This window comes from Ochotona curzoniae, unplaced genomic scaffold (genome assembly GCF_017591425.1).
Source record: "Ochotona curzoniae isolate NIBS_2020 unplaced genomic scaffold, NIBS_Ocur_1.0 contig_1264, whole genome shotgun sequence".
Taxonomy (NCBI): domain Eukaryota; kingdom Metazoa; phylum Chordata; class Mammalia; order Lagomorpha; family Ochotonidae; genus Ochotona; species Ochotona curzoniae.
Window position 1 is genome coordinate 1 of NW_024465020.1, and position 22762 is coordinate 22762.

At 46.9% G+C, this 22762-nt stretch overlaps 1 long non-coding RNA gene across 1 annotated transcript; it reads left to right on the forward strand.

Moving 5' to 3' along the window:
* The first annotated feature begins 1257 nt into the window (after nt 1-1257).
* LOC121167761 lies at nt 1258-5449 on the forward strand. Its single transcript, XR_005885633.1, has 3 exons — nt 1258-1285; nt 2675-2724; nt 4559-5449. It is a non-coding gene; the product is annotated as an uncharacterized LOC121167761 (long non-coding RNA).
* Nucleotides 5450-22762: the final 17313 nt, after the last annotated feature.

A 22762-nucleotide genomic window follows, 5' to 3' on the forward strand; every position in this document is an offset into this window, starting at 1 on the left:
CAGGTAGATTGGCACTGGGTCTTAGAGAATCTTCTCTGGAGACAGCCCTCTTTGGTTCCCACACTCTTCCATCCACTAGCATGGCCTTGCATTCATGGCTGTGTCCACGCCTCCACGGTGGTGTAGGTGACAACCCTTCAGCCACTGGAGTGCTTGGTGTTCAGATCTCATCCCACGCAGTCTGTGAGTGTTCCCCACTGCTTAAAATGGCTCCACGGACTCTCTGGCTCATTTGCAGCTCAGCCCTCTGCTGGAGAGATTCTGCGGCTGTTTGGGCTCTTCGGGAAGCTCTGACCTAACAGCAGTGTGAAGAGAAGAGAGGGCGATGCTTCCTTTGGTAGTGTCCACAAGCAGAAAGCCAAGAGGTATTTATTTATTTGAAAGAGTTATACAGAGAGAGAGAGAGAATGAGAGAGAGAGAATCTTCCAATCTCAGGTCCCCAAATGGCTGCAATGGGTGGAAGCTCTCATGTGCTTTCCCCCCCAAGTGCATGAGTAGGGGGCTGGATCAGAAACAGAGCAGCAGATACTCAAATCAGCACCCATGTGGAATGCTGACGCCATTCCCAGCACCCAGTTTCCAAGCTGCGTTTTTTTGTTTCTCTTACACAGACATGATGATGTTACTCCTCTTCTTTAAACACTCTGTCCCCCCACTCCCATCACTCAAGGAATAAAGTTTGAATTTTTAACTTGGCCTTTGTATTTTGCTTTCTTGTGACTTCTGAGCACCCTCACAGCCTTCTGTGTCTGCAGTATGCTGTGTTCTTTTCCACCACTGAGTCTTTCAGTTTCTGAGTCTACATTAAAAATGATATCCCTTCCTATAACCTGTCTTTTCAGATCAGCCCAACTTTTGCTTCTCTGGGGAGATCCCTCCAGCCCCTCAGCCCTTCCTTGCCTTCTTGTTCTTTTCCTATTTTGCGCAAAAATGTACACTTCTCAGATAACCTCTGCAGAATCTGGTACGAAACACACCATTATAATTGTGGTTTAGCCATTGTTTCTCGGTTAGCTAGGAAGGTTCCTGAGGCCAAGGACTGTGCTTTATTGCCTCTGCAGTAGCGATGCCTGGCAGAGAGCAGGCTGTGAATACATGTGTGATGACAAGGAAGATGACAGGTTAACCATCCCATGCCTTCTGCCCTTCCGGGTTGGAGGACAGTATGAACTCTTTGCCGTGATCGCACACATGGGAATGGCAAACTTTGGTCATTACTGTGCCTATATTCGGAACTCTGTGGATGGAGAACGGTTCTGCTTCAATGACACCAATGTTTGCAGGGTGAGAAACATTGTCTAAATTGCTTCTTTACTTGGATTAGCCTTATGGAACCAATACTGAGCCCAGGATGGCAAGAATCCTGCAGGTCAAGACTAGCTGCGCTCTCTGGTGCCTTTTCCTCATGAAAGCCCTATTTGGTTGGCAGCTCTGTGCATGGTCCACTTGCCTTGTTTTCTACATTTTATGGTACAACAGGCTCAGTGGAAACCTCTGTAAAGCAAGAATAGTTAAAAGTATGTACATCAGAACCGTGGAATAGGGCTGGCATAGCACAGCAGGTCAAGCCACGGCTTGTGACACATCAACCCATGTTAAAGTGCCCCGGTTTGAGTCCTGGATTACCCACTTCTGGTCCAGCTCTATGCAGATGCTTCTGAGAAAGGAGTGGATCACAGCTCATGGGCCTGAGTCCTGCCATCTACATGGAAGAGCAGCCTGTAGTTCCAGGCTCCAGCCTCGCCCAGTCCCAGCTACTGTAAACACTTGGAGAACGAGCCAGCAGATGGAAGATGAAGTTTCTCTCTCTCTCCTTTCTCTCTCTCTCCCATTCTCTCTTTCCCACTCCTTCTCCTTCCTCTCCATCTTTCCTTTTGAATACAGAAATGAAATCTTTTTAAAAAGAACTCTTGGAAAGGGATAACCGAGTGTATTTGTGTCCTTTGCTTATTTGAAAGAGAGAGTTAGATTGAGAGAGCTCCAAATTGCTTGTTTACAACTCGACTGCCCGCCTTAGCTGTTTCCAAGTCAATGCTGGGAGTTGGGAATTCAGTCCATGTCTTTGGGCTAGCATTTTGACATACTGGATTAAGTCACCTCTTAGACTGATACACACATCCCATGGTAGAGTGCTGGTTTAAACCTTGGCAACTCTGCTTCCGACCAGCATCCTGGGATCCAATGTATGATGGCACAAGTGCTTGGGTTCCTGGCACCATTGTAGGAGAACTTGATAGAGTGCTGGGTTCCTGGCTTTGGTGTGGTCCAGCCCCAGGTGTCATGGGCATTTGGAGGCTGAAGTGCATGGAGTGTCTGTGTCTCTCCATGTCACTCTGACTTAGAATTAAAAAAAAAATGCCCTTATGTTGGTGTTAGGGACCCAGTCCCTGGAGCCATCATCAGTGTGTTTATTAGCAAGAAGCTGGAGTCAGGAGCTGGAATTGGGACTCACACCCAGGCACTGCAACACGGGACACAGGCATTTAAAGCAACATAGGCTGAACATCTGTACCAAACATAACCAAGTTTCCACAAAGCACTGGAGATATTAAAGTGCTTTTGTATATGTGATCTAGATGCTCCAAGCTTGTGAGTTGCTAAGGGTAGGGCAAATTACAGTACCACATATTCAGGGGGATGCTTGACTCAAATCTGTTTATTTACACACTTTAGGTATCCTGGGAAGACGTCCAGTGTACCTTTGGAAATCATAATGACCGTTGGTAAGAGGGGTGTGAGGTGATGGAAACGTTTTGAACTTTACAGGGACGGGGTTCTTGGAACTGGGTGAAACACTGAGGATGTCCTAGTGACTGTGGAGCCTCGTCTTTCAAAAATCCGCCTAGAGATCTTCTTACAGTGTAGATACCAGCAGTGCTACAAGAGAGGGAAGTTACAGGGGTGGGGGAATCTCAGATCCTATGGAATAAATCTCACATCCTATGGAATCGTACCATAAAACTAGAGAGAGAGTCTTAAACACCACTTCCTCCATCCCTCCCCTAATTGGCTATGTAAGCAAAGTGTCGCTCGCGTAGGCATGGCACTTTCCCACTGAAGGGAAGATATAGACGCACCCCACCCAAGCAGCTCTGCAGAGACATTTTTGTGAGCTTCCATTGCTTTTTTGTTTTAAAAAAGATTTATTTATTTTTATTGGCAAGGTGGATATACAGAGAGGAGGAGAGACAGGGAGGAAGATCTTCTGTCCGATGATTCACTCCCCAAGTGAGTGCAATGGCCAGTGCTGTGCCGATCCGAAGCCAGGAACCAGGAACCTCTTCTAGGTCTCCCACGCGGGTGCAGGGTCCCAAGGCTTTGGGCCGTCCTCGACTGCTTTCCCAGGCCACAAGCAGGGAGCTGGATGGGAAGCAGGGCTGCCAGGATTAAAACCGGCGCCCATATGGGATCCCGGCATGTTCAAGGTGAGGACTTTAGCCGCTAGGCCATGCCGCCGGGCCCTTCCATTGCTTTTTAAGCGTACTTTCCCCAGCAAGGATAATAGCATATCTATTAGTATTTAGTTATTTGTTCACTAATATAACTTTCTTTCACATTTGATCATGAATTTGATATGGGGAAGTATAAACAGTTTCATTGGCTTTTGGCACAATGACTTACATTGAGTTAAGTGTTGAAAATAATTTTACAAATCAATAACTGGTGTGGGAACTGGAGAGAAAAAAGCACTGGAGACAGTGCCAGGGCACACTTAAATAACTAATGGAATTATAACTTGTTATGAAGGACTATACTGTTGTAACAATTGGGGGAAAATCAGTCCAGGGGGATGGGAATTTGGGAGAGGGACTCTCAGACCCTATGTAATTGTACCATAAAATTAAAAATTAAATAATAATAATAATAATAATAAAAAGCTGGATAAAGTTAAAACAGAGGGACTCCGTTAGCTTTTCTGTTGAGCTTCTGTATTAGGAGTGATGTGTGTGTGTCACGGGCAATAACTGAGACCATTGTCAGCTGCTGAGGCAGATATGATCATTTGAAAAACAGTGAACTAGATGGAATTTGAGTTTGAAACCCTCCCCAATCTTTTACTTTCCACTTTCCTCTTCTGTTTCTATTAAGCTTCTTCCTAGCTGTTCAATGTTTTGTCCATTATTTGTGTCATTCCTTCTCCTGTGATTTTGGCCAGAGGTTGGGAAACTTTGTAAAGGGACAGAGAAATATTTTAGACATTGTGTGCTCTATGTCTCTGTTGGAATGACTCAGTTCTGTGCCCTTACACCCAAAGCATGTGTAACCAGCACATGGATAAAAAAGAATGGTTGTGTTCTAATTAAATTGACATGCAGAGGCAGAGTTGGACTTGCCTCATGGGCCCCACTGTTCATCAAGCCTGGATTGAGATGTTAACTGGTTGCAACCTAGTATTGTTTTCCCAGGTGATCATTTTGTTCCTCTCTGAGGAATAGATAGTGAAGGATGGATGAATCCAGAAGCTTGCTGATATTCCTCCCATCATGAATTAATCATGTGTCGTCTCACTGTGGACGTTTCATGTTACAATGCTAATGCATTGTCCCTTCTTTCTAGGCGCGAAACCGCGTATCTTCTGGTTTACATGAAGGTTGAGAGCTAGTGAATGCATCCTCAACTTTCAGAAACCATCCAAATATCATTTCTGTTTTCTGTCCCTGAAAACTGCTGCTTGAAAGACTGTACAACGAGATGCATCATTGTCACCCTATGTCATTAGACCTTGTGTTCAAGCAGGGGTGAGGATGTGATGTTTCCCCTCAGGTTCTTATGCTAGAGGCTTGGTCTTCAGTGTGCCTGTGTTGAATGGATGGTATCTTCAAGAGATGGGTCCCAGCAAGAGGCAATGAGCTCCGTGTGATTCCTCCTCCTATGAGTGGATGGTTCCCTTCTCTTCTGCCACATTCTTCTGCAGCTGGAGGGCCCTGACCAGGATGGTTAGAGTGGTTGAATCCTCCAGCCATCAAAATTGTGAACCAGATAATTAAGCATCTTTATAAAATACCCAGCCTTGGGTACTTTGGGTATAGCAACACAGAATGGGTTAATACAGTTACTAAGTATTTAACAAGACTGCACAGGCCCTGATCTGTCACAGTGGGCGCTCTCTCCAGGGGTCTCTGGTCACATGGTTGAACTGAGGCACTAGGTGGGAGATGGTGGGATCCAGGTGCTCCTTGGAGGACAGCACTAGCACTGGGAGCTATTTGGGTGACAGGGAGCAGTGGTACGGAGTATTTCAAAGTTTAAAAGGAGTGTGAGCATACTCTTGTGACCTGAATGATTGTCAGTCTCTATATAATTTATTAGTTTTGTAACTATAATTGATTCCATAATTTCAGCTGTTGTTATAATTCTTATTCATTTGTGTGGCAAAAATACATGGATAATTTCTGTGATATATTGTGCTGGGAAGAATAATGAATAAAGTACTTTTCCTCAAAAGGAGTTTGCAGTTCGATGGTGGTTATTTTTTATGGTTTAGAAAGTGATAAAGTTGGTTAAAACAATGAGGAAATCACACACATGGGACTTAGAGTGTGGGCAAGGAAGGGGAAGCGGGTGAGAATGGTCTCATGTTCTACCTCCTCTACATTCCCAGGAAGAGAGAGAGAGAGAGAGAGAGAGAGAGAGACCCCGTTGCCAGGGTTCTTTTTAATTTTCTTTTTTTTTTTTAAATGATAAAGTTCTGTAGCCTCAGGATTTCTCCTTTACCACTCCACATTTCCTCTCCCACGACACCAAATTGCCCATTATTATTATAGTAGGCCTTCAAAAATAGTAACAAGTCCATCCTTTTGCTATTTAAATATATCCTGAATTTGTAGGTATAGAAAATAGTAGAAAGTTCAGCATTGTATTGTCAAGATACATTTCACAGCTTTGTTGGGAATCCATCTTATATGGAGGGGTAGAGTTGTATCCTGCAATTTATCTTCACTTCTCGGTATGCTATCTCTATTATAGAGTTGCTCTAGATGGATATTTGAACATACATGTGTACACACACATACACACGCACACATACACATATAGAATATTGATCCTATATTTTGCATGAAGGAAGAGTTATATCAGAGGAAACATATAATATTGGTCCTTTTGGAATTGGCTTATTTTACTGAGCATAATGGTCTCTAGTTGGGACCATTTTGTTGTAAGTGGTAGAATCCCTTCCTTTTTTTTTTTTTTTAAAGATTTATTTATTTTTATTGGAAAGGTGGATATACAGAGAGGAGGAGAGACAGAGAGGAAGATCTTCTGCCCAATGATTCACTCCCTAAGTGAGTGCAATGGCCAGTGCTGCACCGAGCCAAAGCCAGGAGCCAGGAACTTCTTCCAGGTCTCCCATGCGGGTGCAGGGTCCCAAGGCTTTGGGCCGTCCTCGACTGCTTTCCCAAGCACTTGGAGAGTTTTCCACATTAAAACTAGGAATTTCTGGCAAAACGGGGAAAACTTGGTGATTGCTGTGTTGGTGATGTGTATGTGTGTGTGTGTGTGTGTGTGTGTGTGTGTGTGTGTGTGAACTAAGATATCATTCCTTGCAGCTGGGAAGAGTGACCTGCCGATCCTACATAAGCAGGGCTGAAAGCGCCATGGTTGCAGCCGGTAGCCCAAGGGGAAGGTGAGCACTACAGGAAGACACCCAACCTGCAGACAAAAGCAAAGTGGATTTAGAGCCAGCACAAAGGGAACTGGAGCAGGCAGACTCCTGCGGGAGCCTCCCAAAGAAGTAGCAAGTGGCAAAAAGCCATAAGGCAAAACACTGACCTCAGCACCTGGGAAGGGAGGTTATTAAAATGAATGGGATGCCATGGGCTGCCAATCAATCATCCCCAGAGGAGGGCAGCCATGCCCATTGGGGGTGAGCCAGCTGAGGGAGGGACCTGGGAAATGAAAGCAGAATCCATTCCATACCCTAAAGCCCCAGAGGGATACCAGGAGAGGGGGATGCTGAGAGCTAAGGGGGCAGAGAGTGGATCTGGGCCAGTTACCTGAATCCTGGCGAGTGAGCCACAGTGCAAGCCCAATGTGTTTGCATCAGTGGGCATTAGGACCCTGCGGCATGGATTCCAACACCCAGAGAAGGAGCAAGGTAGAAAAGGGAGTGAAGGCTACACGGCAAAGACAAGGAGTTCCTGCTGGAGGCAGGGTGGCTGCCAGCAGCAGGAACAGTCCCGAGGTGCACTTGAGCAGTCAGGGGCGTCAACAGAGAAATCAGAGAACTGCCAGTGCTGGTGGGTTGATGTTATACACAGCCCTGGGAGAGGCAAAAGGAACAAGGCGACTGGCCTGTGTGGCTTCATGGTTTATCACCCCATGGACTGTGGGTGGGGCAAGAAAGAGTGTAGCACTGCTTGATGAGGCGTGCCGTTCTGTGGCTCTGCATCCACCAGGGAACACGCTTCAGCCCCTCTTCCAGTATTCACAGTACCGGGAGGGTAGTGACCCGCATTGTAACAAGCACCTTGGTGGAAGCCACAGAAGCACAGCAGAAGGCTCTGCCACAAAAAATAAAGGGAAGTCTGATCAGAAATGCAAGGAATTCCTTGCTCTTCTCTCCCACGAAAAAAGGAAAAGGAATACAATTCCTTGCTTCTGTTTCCAAGAAGTCTCCCTACTCATCTGAGAAGAATTGGTATAAACCAGACATGACTTCTTTGGATCCAAGACCAAAAGACCAACAGTTACCCAATTACCAATTAGGGCAGAGGAGGAAAAAATGGAAGAGAAACAACACAGTTTGAAGTAGCAGGTGTAACCTCCCAGATTCAGGTGCTGCTGAAACCATGAGTGACAGAAAGACTAGGAGGACATGGATATGACCTGGGAATGTCCAGGGCTGAGAGAGGCAGCCAGGGTGGCACTGACCACAGAGACCAAGACTGAAGCCCCCAAGCGACCAGCACAAGTGCCCAGGAACATCCCAGATCAAGAACAGGAAGGCCAGCGCTGCAAGGAGCCCCAGGCCCCAGCACTGCAAGGAGCCCCAGGCCCCAGTGCTGCAAGGAGCCCCAGGCCCCAGTGCTGCAAGGAGCCCCAGGCCCCATCCCTGCAAGGAGCCCCAGGCCCGGGTTCCTGCAAGGAGCCCCAGGTCCCATCCCTGCAAGGAGCCCCAGGCCCCAGCTCTGCAAGGAGCCCCAGGCCCCAGCTCTGCAAGGAGCCCCAGGCCCCATCCCTGCAAGGAGCCCCAGGCCCCGTCCAGCAGAACTCACCCTGGCCAGGAGGGCAGGCATAGCCGCCATGGGTCCAGGAGGAGGAAGAAAAGGGTCCCCGACGGCGGAGGAATCCTGCGTGGTGCTGACGCGGAGGGATTGGCCGCACGGTCACTTCCTGTGAGGTGCTGCGGCCCCGCACCCTCAGTCAGCGAAGAAGCAGCAGAGGAAGAGGACGCATGGCTGGACTCTCTGTGGGGAGTAGTTCTGCTGGAAGACGCGCCGCGGGCCCCGTGAGTGGACGTGACAGGGCTCATGGACTCCGGCTAGCCCTCGTCCCACCCGCTGTCCACCTGCACCCCGCCGGGGGAGGGCCTCGCGGTGGGCGCCATGGTGGACGTGGGCCCGGCGTGCACGAGGTGGAGTTGGTGCCGCCCCCAGAGTGCCTGGTCTTTGGGCGTCGCTGGAGGAGTCCACAGACCCACTGGACATCTACAAGGTAAGACCCCCCGAGGTACAGGGTTCCGGGAAGGGGAGGCGGCGGCTTGTCCTTGGATGTGAGTCCAGCTGGGGAGGTGGTGGTTTGTCCTTGGGTGCGGGTCCAGCTGGGGAGGCAGCGGCTTGGCCTTCAGCAGGCCTGCACTGGGGGGGGGGGGAAGGTGGCCGCTTGCCTTGGTGCGGCATTTAGGAGGATGGGCCGCGGCTTACCCTGAGTGTGGGTTCCTGGAGGCCAGGCGGCAGGTTGGTCCTCAGGTAGGTGTTGGAAGGTTAGGCAGCGGCTTAGCCATCAGCACTGTGTCCGTCCAGCTGGGGAGGCGGCGGTTTGCTTTTGGTGCATGGTCCAGGAGGGCTGGTCTCGGCTTGGCCCTCGGCATGGGGTACGGGAAGGCCTCCGCTGGGGTGGTCATTGGCGTGGGGTCCTTGAGGGCAGTTGGTGTCTAGATCCTCGGCGTGTCTGTGAGCGCAGGCCGGCCTTGGCCTCCACTGGTGTCGTTAAGGGCAGCTGGCAGCTTGCATGTTCTTGAGGTCCCAAGGTAGCAGTAGCTTGGCCATGGCGTGAGTGCAGAGGGAGGTGCCGCTTGCCTTCGTGCAGGTGCAGGGTTTCCAGGAGGGCAGGTGGTGGCTTGTCCCAAGGTGCAGGGTCCAGGAGGCGCAGGCCGTGTCTTGACCCTTTGTGCATTGTTTGGTAGGGCTGGTGGCAGCTTGGTTGGACGCGGTCCATGAAAGGCATGATGTGCTTGGCCCTAGGCACGGGTTCCAGGAGCGCAGGTTGTGGCTTGGTCCTCTGTTTGGGATGGGAAGTGCAGGTGGTGGCTTTGCACTTGGTGTGGGTGCCACGAGGGCAGGCAGTGTCTTAGTCCTTTGTGTTGTCTGGGAAGGCTGGAGTCCTTGGTGCAGGGACGAGAGGGAAGGCTGATGCCTGGCACTCAGTGTGGTCTCTGGGTATAGTGGGCACAGGTGCCTGGGGTTCACGCTGTCCTGCAAGGCCTGCTCCACTTCTGTCCTCGGGGCTGTTGGTCTCCTTCCTTTCGTTTCCTTCCTCCTTCCTCCCTTCCTCCCTTCCTCCCTTTCTCTTTTCTTTCCTTCGTTCCTCTCGTAATGCTGGTACGTGTTGGTGGGCTACAGGGTGGTGTTTGTATGCAGTGCGAGCTGGTGTACGTACTGGCCTGTCCCCCCACCGCTGCCACCCGAACAATTCTTCCCTGGGACGAGAAAAGGAGCCCCAGTTTTGAAGTTTTATCTATGTATCTATCTGTTTATTATAGTTTAGGAAGTGTTATTCAAGTATTATTCAAGTCAGATATACGGAGGGAAGGAGAGACAGAGAAAGATCTTCTGTCTGCTGGTTCACTCCCCAAGTGGCTAAAACGGCCAGAGCTGAGCCATTCTGAAGCCAGGAGGGAGCTTCTTAAAGATCTCGCACATGGGTGCAGGGTCCCAAGGGTGCGGGCATCTTTAACTGCTTGCCCAGGCCACAAGCAGGGAGCTGGATGGGATGTGGAGCAGCCGGGACGTGAACCCAGTGCTCATATAGAATCCTGGTGCATGCAAGGCTAGCACTTTAGCGACTAGGATATTGCGCTGGGCCCAAAATTAAAGAAATCCTTTTATTTTTTTTTAAAGATTTATTTATTTTTATTGTAAAGTCAAATATGCACAGAGGAGAAGAGAGAGAGAGAATATTTTCTGTCTGATGATTCACTCCCCAAGTGAATTGGAAAGCGTGGTACTGCGCGATCTGAAGCCAGGAGCCTTGAGCCTCTTCCAGTTCTCCCACGTGGGTGCAAGACCACAAGGCTTTGGACCATCCTCAGCTGCTTTCCCAGGCCACAGTCAGGGAGCTGGGTGAGGATCATGAAAATGCACCCCTGTGCAATACAGCTTGTTCAAGGTGAGGATGCTAGCCACTAGGCCACTGTGCTGGGCCCAGTAAATAAATCTCAACAACAACAAAGAAGGCTTAATTTTTAATTGTTTTTTAATTTAATTTTTGATTTTGTTGTTTGCCTGTAAATATTACAGATGTCACTGTTGTCATTTATTTGTTGAAATCTAAAATCCCAGCCCACAGAGTAGTTTATGTATTTAACAGAGAATGCTTGCCTCTACTTAAATACTAATTTTTACTTTTTAAAAATTCAGATTGTTGGCAGCAAAGGAGGTTTGGAAATGTTCATAAAAGGAAAGAAGTGGTCTAAAGTGGATAGGCACTGGGAAATCTGCCAGGAAAGGAACTGGGTCTCTTTTGAAGTTGCACTATGAAAGAATTCTCTGCCCATATGAGCTGTTCCAGTCTGGTGTCAGTATTATGGTGAGTTGCAATATTTTTCTTAGAAGTGGATAAATTGGGCCTGGTGTGGTAGCCTGTTAGCCAAAATCCCCACCTTGCGTGTGCCAGGATCCCATTTGGGCTCTGGTTTGTATCCCGGCTGCTCCACTTCCTTTCCAGCTCCCTGCCTGTGGCCTGGGAAAGCACTTGAGGGCAGCTCAAAGCCTTGGCACCCTGCACCCATGGGAGACCAGGAAGGAACTCCTGCTTTCTGGCAGCTCAGCTGCGGCTGTTGTGGCCACTTGAGGGGTGAAGTCATGGATGAGAAAAATCTTTCTCTCTGTAAATCTGCCTTTCCAATAAAAGTAAAAGTTTTGGGGGAGAATATTTAAAACATTTTTATTGGAAAGGCAAGTTTAGAGAGAAAGAAAAAGATGTTACATCTACTGGTTCACTCCCCAAGTGGCTGCAGTGTCCAGAGCTGAGGCAGTCTGAGGCCAGGAGCCAGGAACAGCTTCTGGGACTCGCACGTGAATGTAGGGTCCCAAGGGTGTGGGCCATCCTTGACTGCTTTCCCAGGCCACAAGCAGGGAGCTGGGTGGGAAGCTGGAGCAGCTAGGGCCTGAATGGTGCCCATATGGGATCCCGGAGCATGCCAGTTGAGGATTTAACCACTAGGCTACTGTGCTGGGCCCCACTTGATTTGTTTTTGTTGGTGAAAATACTCCATTGGGTTTATGTACCTTTTGACTTGTTTACTAGTTGAACAGTGGATTGTTGCAGCTTTTGGACGTTAGGAATAATAATATGCCTGTTTCGGGCCCGGCGCGGTGGCGCAAGTGGTTAAAGGTCCTCGCCTAGCACGCCCGGGATCCCATATGGGCACCGGTTCTAATCCCGGCAGCCCTGCTTCCCTTCCAGCTCCCTGCCTGTGGCCTGGGAAAGCAGTCGAGGACGGCCCAATGCTTTGGGACCCTGCACCCGCGTGGGAGACCCGGAAGAGGCTCCTGGCTTCGGATCGGCATAGCATCGGCCCGTTGCGCTCACTTGGGGAGTGAATCATCGGACGGAAGATCTTCCTCTCTGTCTCTCCTCTCTGTATATCCGCCTTTCCAATGAAAAAATAATAAAAATAAATCTTTAAAAAAAACAAAACAAAACAAAACAAAAAAAAATAATATGCCTGTTTATGTATAACGTTTCGGTTGGACATATGTGTTCATTTCTCTTAATAAAGAGTGAAATTGCTAGGTGTTGTATTACATTTATATTTATTTTAAAAAAACTGTCAATGTTTTTCAAAGTGGTTAAACCTTTTTACATTCCCCCAGTAATGTAGAGGCTTGCAGTTTTTCCATGTCCTGGCAAACACGTGTTGTCTCTTGTTTTGGTTCTGGCCATTTTATTAGGTGTGTACTGGTATTTCCTTGTAGTTCTCATTTGCATTTTCCTAAAGGCTACTGATGATTTGCATGGTTTTCTGTTCCTTTAGCCCTTTGTGTATCTTCCTCAGTGGAGTGTTTGTTGGGATGGCTTTGTATACTCGTAAGAGTTTGTTATACTAAATGCAAGTCCTTAGACACACGATTTACAAAAACTTTATTCTCATCTGTAATTGATGGTTTCATTTTTCTGATAGTATCTGCTTGAAGAATGGTTTGCAGATTCCTGTTTTCCTTTGATGGATTTTAGTTTCGGTTTTAGTATCATTTAGGAAGTATTTTCCTTATCTGTGGCTGTAGTCATTTTTTTTTCTCCATGTGTAAGTTCTGTGGTTTTGGCTTTTGTTACAGATCATTTCCTTTTGAGTTCACTTTTTCCCTTCTTTTCATTTTAATTGAAAGAGAGAAGGCGAGAAAGCTTCCATGTGCTGGTTCACTCCCAGCCAGGGTAAAGCCAGGAACTCAATCCAGATTTCTCTTGTCTGTGGGAGGGATTCAGGTACTTACACAGTCATCTGTTGTCTGCCAGGCAGGAAGCTGAGTTAGGAATGGCGCTGGGACTTGAACTCAGGCACTGGCGTGTGGGATGTGGGTCTCACAAGTGGGGTTGTAACTATTGGCTTTTACATTGAGGTTCATGGTGCATCTTGAACTGTTTATTTTTGTGTGTGTATAACATATGAGGTGCATACGCAGGTTATTTGGGACGGAGGACTTATGAATATTCAGTTGTGATGAGCAGTGTTTGTTTAAAATGGTTTTGTTCAACTGATTTAGCTAGGCTACCTGTATTGAGAATCAGTTGAGCATTAATGTACAGTGTTATTTCTGACCTGGTTTGTCATATTGGATTGCAATGGTCTTCCCCTATCCCCAATCCTAAATCAGCCCATGGTTTCATACATTGCTCTGTGGTTTTGATTACCTACAGCCAATTGCATTAAAATATTGCATGGAAAATTTTAGTATGAAGCGGTTCGGAAGTTTTTAGTTGTATGGTATTCTGAATACTGTGATGAAATCTTACTTGTGTGGCCCTTCGTCCTGTCTGGAATGGGATTTATGCTTTTGCCCCTGTTTAATATCCATCTTAATTATCGGACTGGCTCTCATGGCATTCCAATGCTGGTATAACTAGATATGCTTTTCCTCTTTTTTTTTAGGATTTTTATTTTTATAGGAAAGGCAGAGTAGTGGAGACACAGAGGGACGTCTTTTGTTTGGGGGTTCACTTCCTAAGTGGCCACAATGGCTGCAGCTGAAGTGACGCAAGGCCAAGAGGCAGGAGCCTCACTGGGTCTCCCACATGAGTGCAGGTCCCAAGGCTTTGTCAGGTCGCAAACAGGGAGCTGGATGGGAAGTGAAGCAAATGGGACACAAACTGGTGCCCACATGGGCTCCTGACGCATGCAAAGTGAGGATTTAGCTACTGAACCATCACATCAGACCCTCAAAATACAACAGTAGTAATGTTAGCCATTTGAATATGCTCAAGAGAAGTCATAAAGTGTTTTCTCTCATAGGAAAAGTGAAATTAAAATAAGATCAATGGGTATATTCACCTAACTCTTAGCATAGTATGTTATTGTGATTATTCCATTTCATTGTAATCTCATACTGTACCTAATGTATAAATCAAACTTTTGCAGAAAACAACTGTATCTTCTATTTCAAACCTCCGTTCGTGGTCTTGGAATACCTACTCTGTTTGTGTCTGGTTCTACTCTATGTTTCTTTGCAAATCTCAGTAGCACGCTGCTTTGAGTACTGTAGCTTTCTTTCTTTCTTTTTTCTTTTGATTTTTTGTAATGCATGGAAAATGTTTATTTTTTTTAATTAATTGTGTTGCATTATGTGACACAGTGTTATTTGCACTGGGATTCCCCCCACCCCTCCCCGAATCCTCTCCCCGTGGTGGATTTCTCCACCTTGTTTCATTACCACAGTTCAAATTCAGTTGTGGTTCTTTCATTGGAAATATTTACCAAGCATAAAGTTCAGTGTCTTATTATCCTAGTGGGTTCAATGATTTCTTGGTGAGACCATCTCTGGTCTGAAGGTAAGTCCAGCTAAGCTTCATCCCAAATGATTAAAGGCCCTGACATGCCCTCAATAGCCATTTACAACCTCATGGCATCAATCGACATGACATTGATTAATAGTATGTTGATGCTTCTATTCTATTCCATTGATCTTCTTTTCTGTCTTTGTGCCAGTACCAGGCTGTTTTGATAACCACTGCTCTATAGTATGTCCAGAGGTCCGGGATTGTGATTCCCCCTGCTAATCTCTTATTTTTCAGGATGGTTCTAGCTATTCGTAGTTTTTTGTGTTTCCAGATGAACTTTTGAATCATTGTATCCAGTTCCGTGAAGAATGTTTTGGGCAATTTGACTGGAATTGCGTTGAAAATGTATATTGCTTGTGGTAGTATAGACATTTTAATGATATTGATTTTGCCTATCCAGGAGCACGGGATGTTATTCCATCTTTTGAGGTCTTGTTCAATTTCCTTTTTAAATAGTTTGTAGTTTTCTTTGAATAGGTCTCCTACGCTTTTGGTTAGATTTATTCCCAAATACTTCATACTTCTCTCTGCTATTTTGAATGGTATCCTGTTGGTTAGATCTTCTTCCATCTTGGTGTTATTTGCGTACACTATGGCTGTTGATTTTCGTTCGTTAATTTTGTACCCCGCCACTCTGCCAAACTCTCGTATAAGTTCTAGCAGTTTCTGTATTGATTCTCCTGGTTTTTCTATGTATAGGATTATGTCATCTGCATATAGTGAAAGCTTGACTTCTTCGTTTCCTATACGTATGCCTTTGATTTCTTTTTCTTGTCTTATGGCCTCTGCAAGTACCTCTAGGACTATGTTGAATAGCAGTGGTGATAGTGGGCACCCTTGTCTTGTTCCAGATCTCAGTGGGAAGGGTTCTAGCTTTTCTCCATTCAGTATGATACTGGCGTTGGGTTTTTCATAAATTGCTTTAATTATGTTGTGGAAATACAGCCAATTAATCTTTGACAAAAAGACCAATGATAGCTCAAGCAAGTGGGAAGGCCTCTTTAGTAAATGTTGTTGGGACAACTGGCTGATAGCCTGTAGAAACAAAAGGATAGACCCACATCTATCACCATACACTAAGATCCAATCTACATGGATAAAAGACCTAAACCTACATCCAGAAACCTTCAAACTCTTGCAAGAAAATGTAGGAAATACACTGCAAGACCTAGGAGTAGGTTCCGACTTTCTAAGAAGGACACCAAAAGCAATAGCAGTTGAGAACAGAATAAACAAATGGGACCTCATCAAACTAAGAAGCTTCTGTACAGCAAGGGAAACAATCAACAAAGTAAAAAAGCAACCCACAGAGTGGGAGAAGATCTTTGCACACGATATAGGCGATAGGGGGCTAATTTCCAGGATATACAAAGAACTTCAAAACAACCAAAAAACCAAAACAAACAAGCCACTCAAGAAATGGGCAAGGGAAATGGGCAAACATTTCACAAAGGAGCAAGTCCAAATGGCAAACAAACATATGAAAAAATGTTCCAGCTCCCTAGCAATAAGGGAAATCCAAATTAAAACATCGATGAGGTACCACCTAACACCAGTAAGATTGGCCCACATAAACAAGAACACCAACGACGCTTGCTGGCGAGGATGCGGGGAAAAGGGAACCCTACTCCACTGCTGGTGGAGCTGCAAATTGGTACAGCCTTTATGGAAATCAGTCTGGAGAACACTCAAACAACTCGGAATCTGCATGCCATATGACCCAGCAATAGCACTCCTAGGAATATATCCAAAACACCTGTTTTACGACAAACCAACATGCATCCCCATGTTCATTGCAGCACAATCAGTAATTGCAAAAACATGGAAGCAACCGAAATGCCCATCAATAGAAGATTGGATAAGAAAGCTTTGGTTCATCTACTCCATGGAATACTACTCAGCTGTTAAAAAAAACAAAATGCAGTTCTTTGTGGCTAAATGGGCACAACTGGAAACTATAATGCTAAGGGAAATGAGTGAATCCCAAAAGATTAGATACCACATGTTCGCCTTGATTTAACCTGTAATTTATTGTTTGGTTGTTTGTTATTTTTTGAATCTGTCATTGATGCTGTCTCAACCCAGATGTTTCGAAGAATGGAACTTGCATTATTTTTAACATATTGTTTACCCAATACTATGTCAATTAATTCCATAATGTTGTATATTGATACTGAGGCCTTGTTGGGGCTTTTAACCGACCGGATCTTTACTCTGTTAGACCTATCTTCAGACCATAGAAGGTCTCCCCAGGAGGCCACTGAACTTATCTGGACAATAAGACTCTGAACTTTATGCTAGGCATGTGTTTGCAAGCAATGAATCTCAACTGAACTTGAACTATGGTTATGCAGCAAGGTGGAGGAATCCACCATGGGGGGAGGGGTATGGGGAGGGGTGGGGGGAATCCCCAGCGCCTATAAAACTGTACTACACAATACAGTGTAAGCAACAATAAAAAAAAAAATAAAATAAAATAAAAAAAAAATAGTATGTTGATGGGGAAGATGTGATTTCTTAACTACATCCTGTGACTTCTTCATAGACATTTCAATTTTGGTTTGTATTCAACCTGTTTCCATACAGTTATCAGCTTAGGTACAATACATTTTTTTTTTAATTGAGTACTGTAGCTTTAAAGAAACTATGGTATCTGGTAGTAGAAGTTCTTTTTTTTTTTTTTTCCAAATTTCCCAGCCATTTATGTTTCCATGTGAAGTTTAGAAGGATGTTTGAATTTATACCAAATAACAAATTCTGAAATTTTGATAGGGATTGCCTTTTGTCTGTAGATGACCCCCCAAGGGTTTTGGTTTCATTGACTGTTGGAGAAGAGTTGACTGGTAATGGGAGGCCATTTGTGTAGTGTTTGAAGCTTTAAGCGATAATATCTTTTCTTTGAGATGAGTTGGAGAAGAAATTGTGAAAATCCTTCTAATCTGATTGAGGAGGCTGTATCAATTCTGAAGTGGGCTGAGTGGGAGAACCTGAGGAACCCTCCTAGTGGGTGGTAACTCTTCACTGATGATCACATGGTCCAGACATGGGGTCGGGCAAGCTGGCAAAGTAGCTCCAACTGTTGGCTAGTGTGTGGATTGGTTATGGAAAGGGGTGGTCTGGGCAGAGCCGAGCAAGCCTTTGCTCACCAGCAAGAACAGAAGTCAGGCAGGAGCACAGGTCATGCCACGCTGCCAAGCTAGACTCTTATCTCAACTCATTTGCGTGATCCAGGGATGCCAGGCTACAGCATCTAAGGCAAAGGCCAAGACAGATGAGAGGCTATGCCAAGATGGGTCAGAGCAACAGCTTACATGAGCGCAATCTATGCCTGGGAACAGGCCTTGTTGGGAAGCTAAGAGGACACCCATGCTGGGTTGAGGCTCCCATTGGTGTGTGCCAGAGCCGGAGTGGGGGCTAAGTTCTGGTCTGGATATGGCTGCAGTGTCCTTGGCCCAAGTGTGGACTGGGGCTTGTTGCACTGAGCTGGGCTAGACTCGAGCACCAACTGATGCTCTGGAAGACCAGAGTAGGAGTAGGATGGACTAGGCTAGGTCTCTGCCCCTACTGAGCCATGTGTGAGTCGTGTCTGAGTGAGGACGAGCCTTGGCTGGGCTAAAACATCCAACAGTAAGAACCAGGATGAGGTGAAGACCAGTCAAGAAAGGCCACTGTTCATGCTAGGACAGGAGGTGGACTAAGCAGGGCTGGCCCATGGACCCACTGGTGTGTGCGAGATCTGGCACTGGGAGAGCTTCTGATGGAGGAGCCTAGGAAGCTCCTCTGTCAGAACAGAGTTCCTGCAAGTAAGGGCATGAACCATGATAGGGAGCAGCACAGAGCAGTCAGGGAAAGGTACCCACCGGCATACATTAGAGGCAGACAAGACTGAACCAGTTCACATCACCCACTGGTGAATTGGAGCACTGGAATAGAGTGTGGGTGGGACTGGGTTCAATTGCAACACATACCAGTATGCACCAGGGCTAGGACTGGGTACCGGCTGGACTGGGCTAGGCTGCAAACCCTGCCAGTGGGAACTGGAATTGGGGTGGGCCAGGCTACAACAGCTACTGCCAAATGCCAAGGTGAGGCAGGCCATGCCATACTGAGCCGTAGCATTCAAATAGCACACATGAGAAATGGGGGACAGGGGACAAAGCTGGTAGGGAGAATGTGGAATGCTACTCTGCTGGACCACCGCTCTTGCTGGAGAGCATGATCAGACCAGGCAGGGCTACCAAATCTGCTGGCCTCATGTGAGCTAGATGAGGGAAAAGCCAGGCTGGGCTGATTGTTCCTACTGGTGCAAGCATAAACCAGAGTTGGTGAGTGTTGGTTGGGCTCTGTTGCAGCATCAGCTGGCAGAGGCTGGCACTAGGGGCTAATTGTGTCAAGTCAGACTGCAAAACTCCTGGAGAGTGCATGATCTGGGAGTGGGTGTGGGCCCAGTAGGAAAGTAGTTGGTGTTTCCCTCTCTGGGATGCTGCTCCGATGGTGATCATGAGAACCAGGCCTGGGGCAGACATGGCTAGACAGAGTGGTACCCACCGGCACTTGTGTGGGCTGGATAGTGGGGCTGGTTGGGTTTAACTGGGCTTCAATGTCCATTGACATGCATGAGACCTGAATGGGATGTGTCATAGCCTGGACCTGGACCAGTCTGCTGTACATACTGGCAGGCACAGGAATGAGTGGATGGGGCAGGACTGGTGGGGTTATTGTGAGTCACTCTGACTAGGTTGCAGCTCCCACTGGTTTGCGTGAGGCCTGAATGTGATGGGCAGGATTAGACTGTGCTCCAACACCAATTAGTTTGTGTAGAAGACAAGACTTGAGTCAGAATTGACCCTGCAGTTGCAACTGCAGGGGGGGAAGAAATAAGAGAAATCAAAAATAGTGCTCAAGACCTATGGGGTACTTTCAAATGGCCTAACATGCATGCATTAGGAGTTCTTGAAGGTGTGGAAAGAATGAGTTTGAAAACCTCTTTAGCAAAATAATAATGAACGCTTTCCCTACTATGAAGAATGAAATGGGTATTCAAGTCGAGTAATCATATAGAACTCTGATAGATTATAGTCATCTTTCTCCAGTAAAACAAAGACTCTAAAATGTGCAGAAAGGAAGACATATTACTTTCAGAGGATTTCCAACCAAGCTTTCAGTTGAATTCTCATCAGAAACCTTACAGTCTAAGAGAAATGGAGAGGCATAATTCATGAACTGAAAGAAAGAAATTGCCAACCCAGAACATTATACCAGCAAAGCTCTCATTTATAGAGAAAGTCCAAAGAAAGAACTTCCAAAACAAACAGAAATGAAGAGAATTTTCACCACCCTATAAACCCTACAAATAATGCCTCTGTATGGGTGTGGACTGGTTTTGGCGTATGCAATACTGGGCTGGATTCCAGCACCTATCGGAGCTGGTGAGAAACAGGATGGATGTAGGATGGGCTAGATCTCCGTCCTTGTTGAGCTATGTGTGATCTATGTCTGGGTTCGGACCAGGCTAGGCTGGGCTGCAGCACCCAACAGTAAGAACCAGAATGAGTGAGGGCCATTCAGGAAAGGCCACTGTTCTATGAGGACAGGAGGTGCAATAAGTAGGGCTGGCCCATGGACCCAATGGTGTTTGTAAGTTGTGGTATTAGGAAAGGTTTTGATGGAGAAGATTGGGGAACTCTCCTGTTGGGTCACAGTCCCTGCAGGGGAGTGCAAGAAGCAAGAAAGGGAATAGCCCAGACCAGGTTACAGTGCCCATGGGCTTACCTTTGGACCAGTTCATATTAGCCACTGGCAAATCCGAGAGCCAGAGTGAGGTGTGGGTCATGCTGGTTGGGCTGCAATACCAGCCAGTTCACACTAAGGCTGGGATTGGGGGCTGGCTGGTCTGGCTAGGCTGTAGTCCCCACCAGTGTGAGCTGGAAGTGGGGGTGGACAAGGCCAGGCCAGGCTGTAGCACTCACTGGCAAATGCCGAGGTGAGGCAGGCAATACATAACAGACTAGGCCACAGTACTCAACCAGCACATGAGACCTGGGGGAGAGTAGGTGAACTGATGGGGGACTGCAGGGAGATCCCCTGGATGGACCACAATTCCCACTGGTGAGCATGAGAGCTGGGATTGACGGCAGACCAGGCCAGACAGGGTTACAATACCTTTTGGCCTGAACGTAAACTGGATCAGAGACAAGCCAGGCTGGGCACACTATACCTACTGGTGCAAGCACAAACCAGATGGGACGAGGATTTATTGGGCTTTGCCACAATATCAGTGAGCAGATCCTGGCATGGAAGGACATGTCTGTGAAGTTAAACTGCAGTACCACCTGGAGAATGCGAGATCTGGGAGTAGGGAAACAGTGGGCACCTTCCTCTTGGCTTGCCATGCAGAGTGGTAAGAATGAAAACCAGGACTGGGACAGGCATGGCTAGACAGAGTAGCATCCAGCAGCACAGTTGTGGGCTGGAGAGTGGGGTGGGTTGGATTAAACTGGGCTTCAACACCCATTGACTCATATGAGAACTGATTGGGCTGTGGGACTGACAGGACCAGTTGGTTGTACATACTGGTAAGCATGGGAACCAGGGAAAGAGGCAGGTCTGGTGGGGCTTTTGTGGGTTGCTCAGACTAGGCACCAACTCCCACTGGTTTGCGTGGGGACTGAGTGTGTGGTGGGCAGGATCAGGCTGGACTGCAATACCCGTTAGTTTGCGTAGAAGACTGGACTTGAGGCAGACCTGACCCAGCAATTGCAACTTACAGTGTGCACAAAGTCCAGTTTGGGCATGATGGGGTCACTCTTACTTCTGATTTCCGGAATCCATTTTCATGTGTGGTAAATGGTGAGAGGGAAACAGAGGCAGACAGCTTAGCAAAATACAAATATATCCGAGATGACAGGAGCCTTGGGATTTTACTGTGGTGCCTGAAAATTCGACAGAAACCTGCCTAGATTTCAAACTTTTTGGCTTTGCAGCATATCCAACTGTTGCTTTCAAGTCTCTCCTTAGGTCCTCAAGGCAATAGCAGACTTTGTTCTGAGAGACCCAAGCAGCGGTAGAGCTATAGGCTTCAATGTCAAACTACGCTGGCAGTTTCCATGACTCCTGCAGGGGTCAAGTTCATGCCTGCATCTGCTGTGGATGTAAGACATGCATAGGGGCCATGGAACTGCGTGGTGAACAATGGCCCTCATAGATTGAGGCATCAGCAGGAAGACACACCTGCTCTCTTTTTCTCCCTTCCCACTCCAAAGCAGCAGTGCCAGCATACCTGGGGATTCCAGGCTCTCCACTGTGACACTGTTAGAGCCTTTCCCCATGGTACCCAACAATGTCCACAGTGCATTTTCCCATAGAGTTCACTCTACAGGAGGCTTGTTCACTTCCACTGTTATCACACTGGAGGTGGCAGATCAGACATTTCCCCCATTGTCCCAGTATAGCCTGGGTTTTTGGATTGACCTATTTGGATTTCGGAAGTCCCCATGTGCCAGTTAACTTTGCTTTGTATCTCCTAGAACGTTCCCAAATCCTGACCACCTTCGGAAGGACTTTGTGCCATTTGCTCAGTGCCCCCAATGCCACCACTCTATACTGCTACACCCGTCTCGTTTCTCTATGGAACCAAGTGATTTAAAGCTTGCTTTTATTACTCTATAGTGGAGGAATTTCCACAATGCTTTCCGTGTTGGAAGCAATTTCTTAGGTGGCACTGCTTTCAGCCTAACACTTAATGTCAACACACCAATTTGGCAAGTGAAGCAAACTGGTGCATGGATTTAAAAGCCAATGTTGGACTGCTCTACTGTGGTAGCATGCAAAGCCCACCTAAGCTGGAACACCCTCTCCGCTTCCCTGAGCATGCCTCACTCCAGGATCACTCATACTGTGTCTGTGATAACAGTAAGTCTGCAGCTCCATTAGGATGGGTCCCTAAAACAGAACCCAGGGGCAGTTTGGTAAAATGACATGGACAGCATGTCAACAGGGCCAGGCCCCAGCACAGACCTTTCCAGCACGATGTAATTGATGTAAAGGTGAGAAAGGAAATTGAGGACAACACGCACTTTGACACAGCTGACCCTGAGCCTCCTCTGGAGGAATTAGGCTGCCACATCTACAGCAGCAATCCCCTTTTTGAAGTTCACGGGGCCAGTCAGTGCATCAAGTTTAAATAAGTCGGTTAACAAGAGGCCAGAGACAGCAAAGGGAGGCTTGTGCCATCAGCAGTGGTGTGGAGACCCCCTGCATGTTCTCAACTTTGAGGAATGAAAATCCCTGTGAGCTTTCAGTGACACTATGTAGATTAAAGGGAGA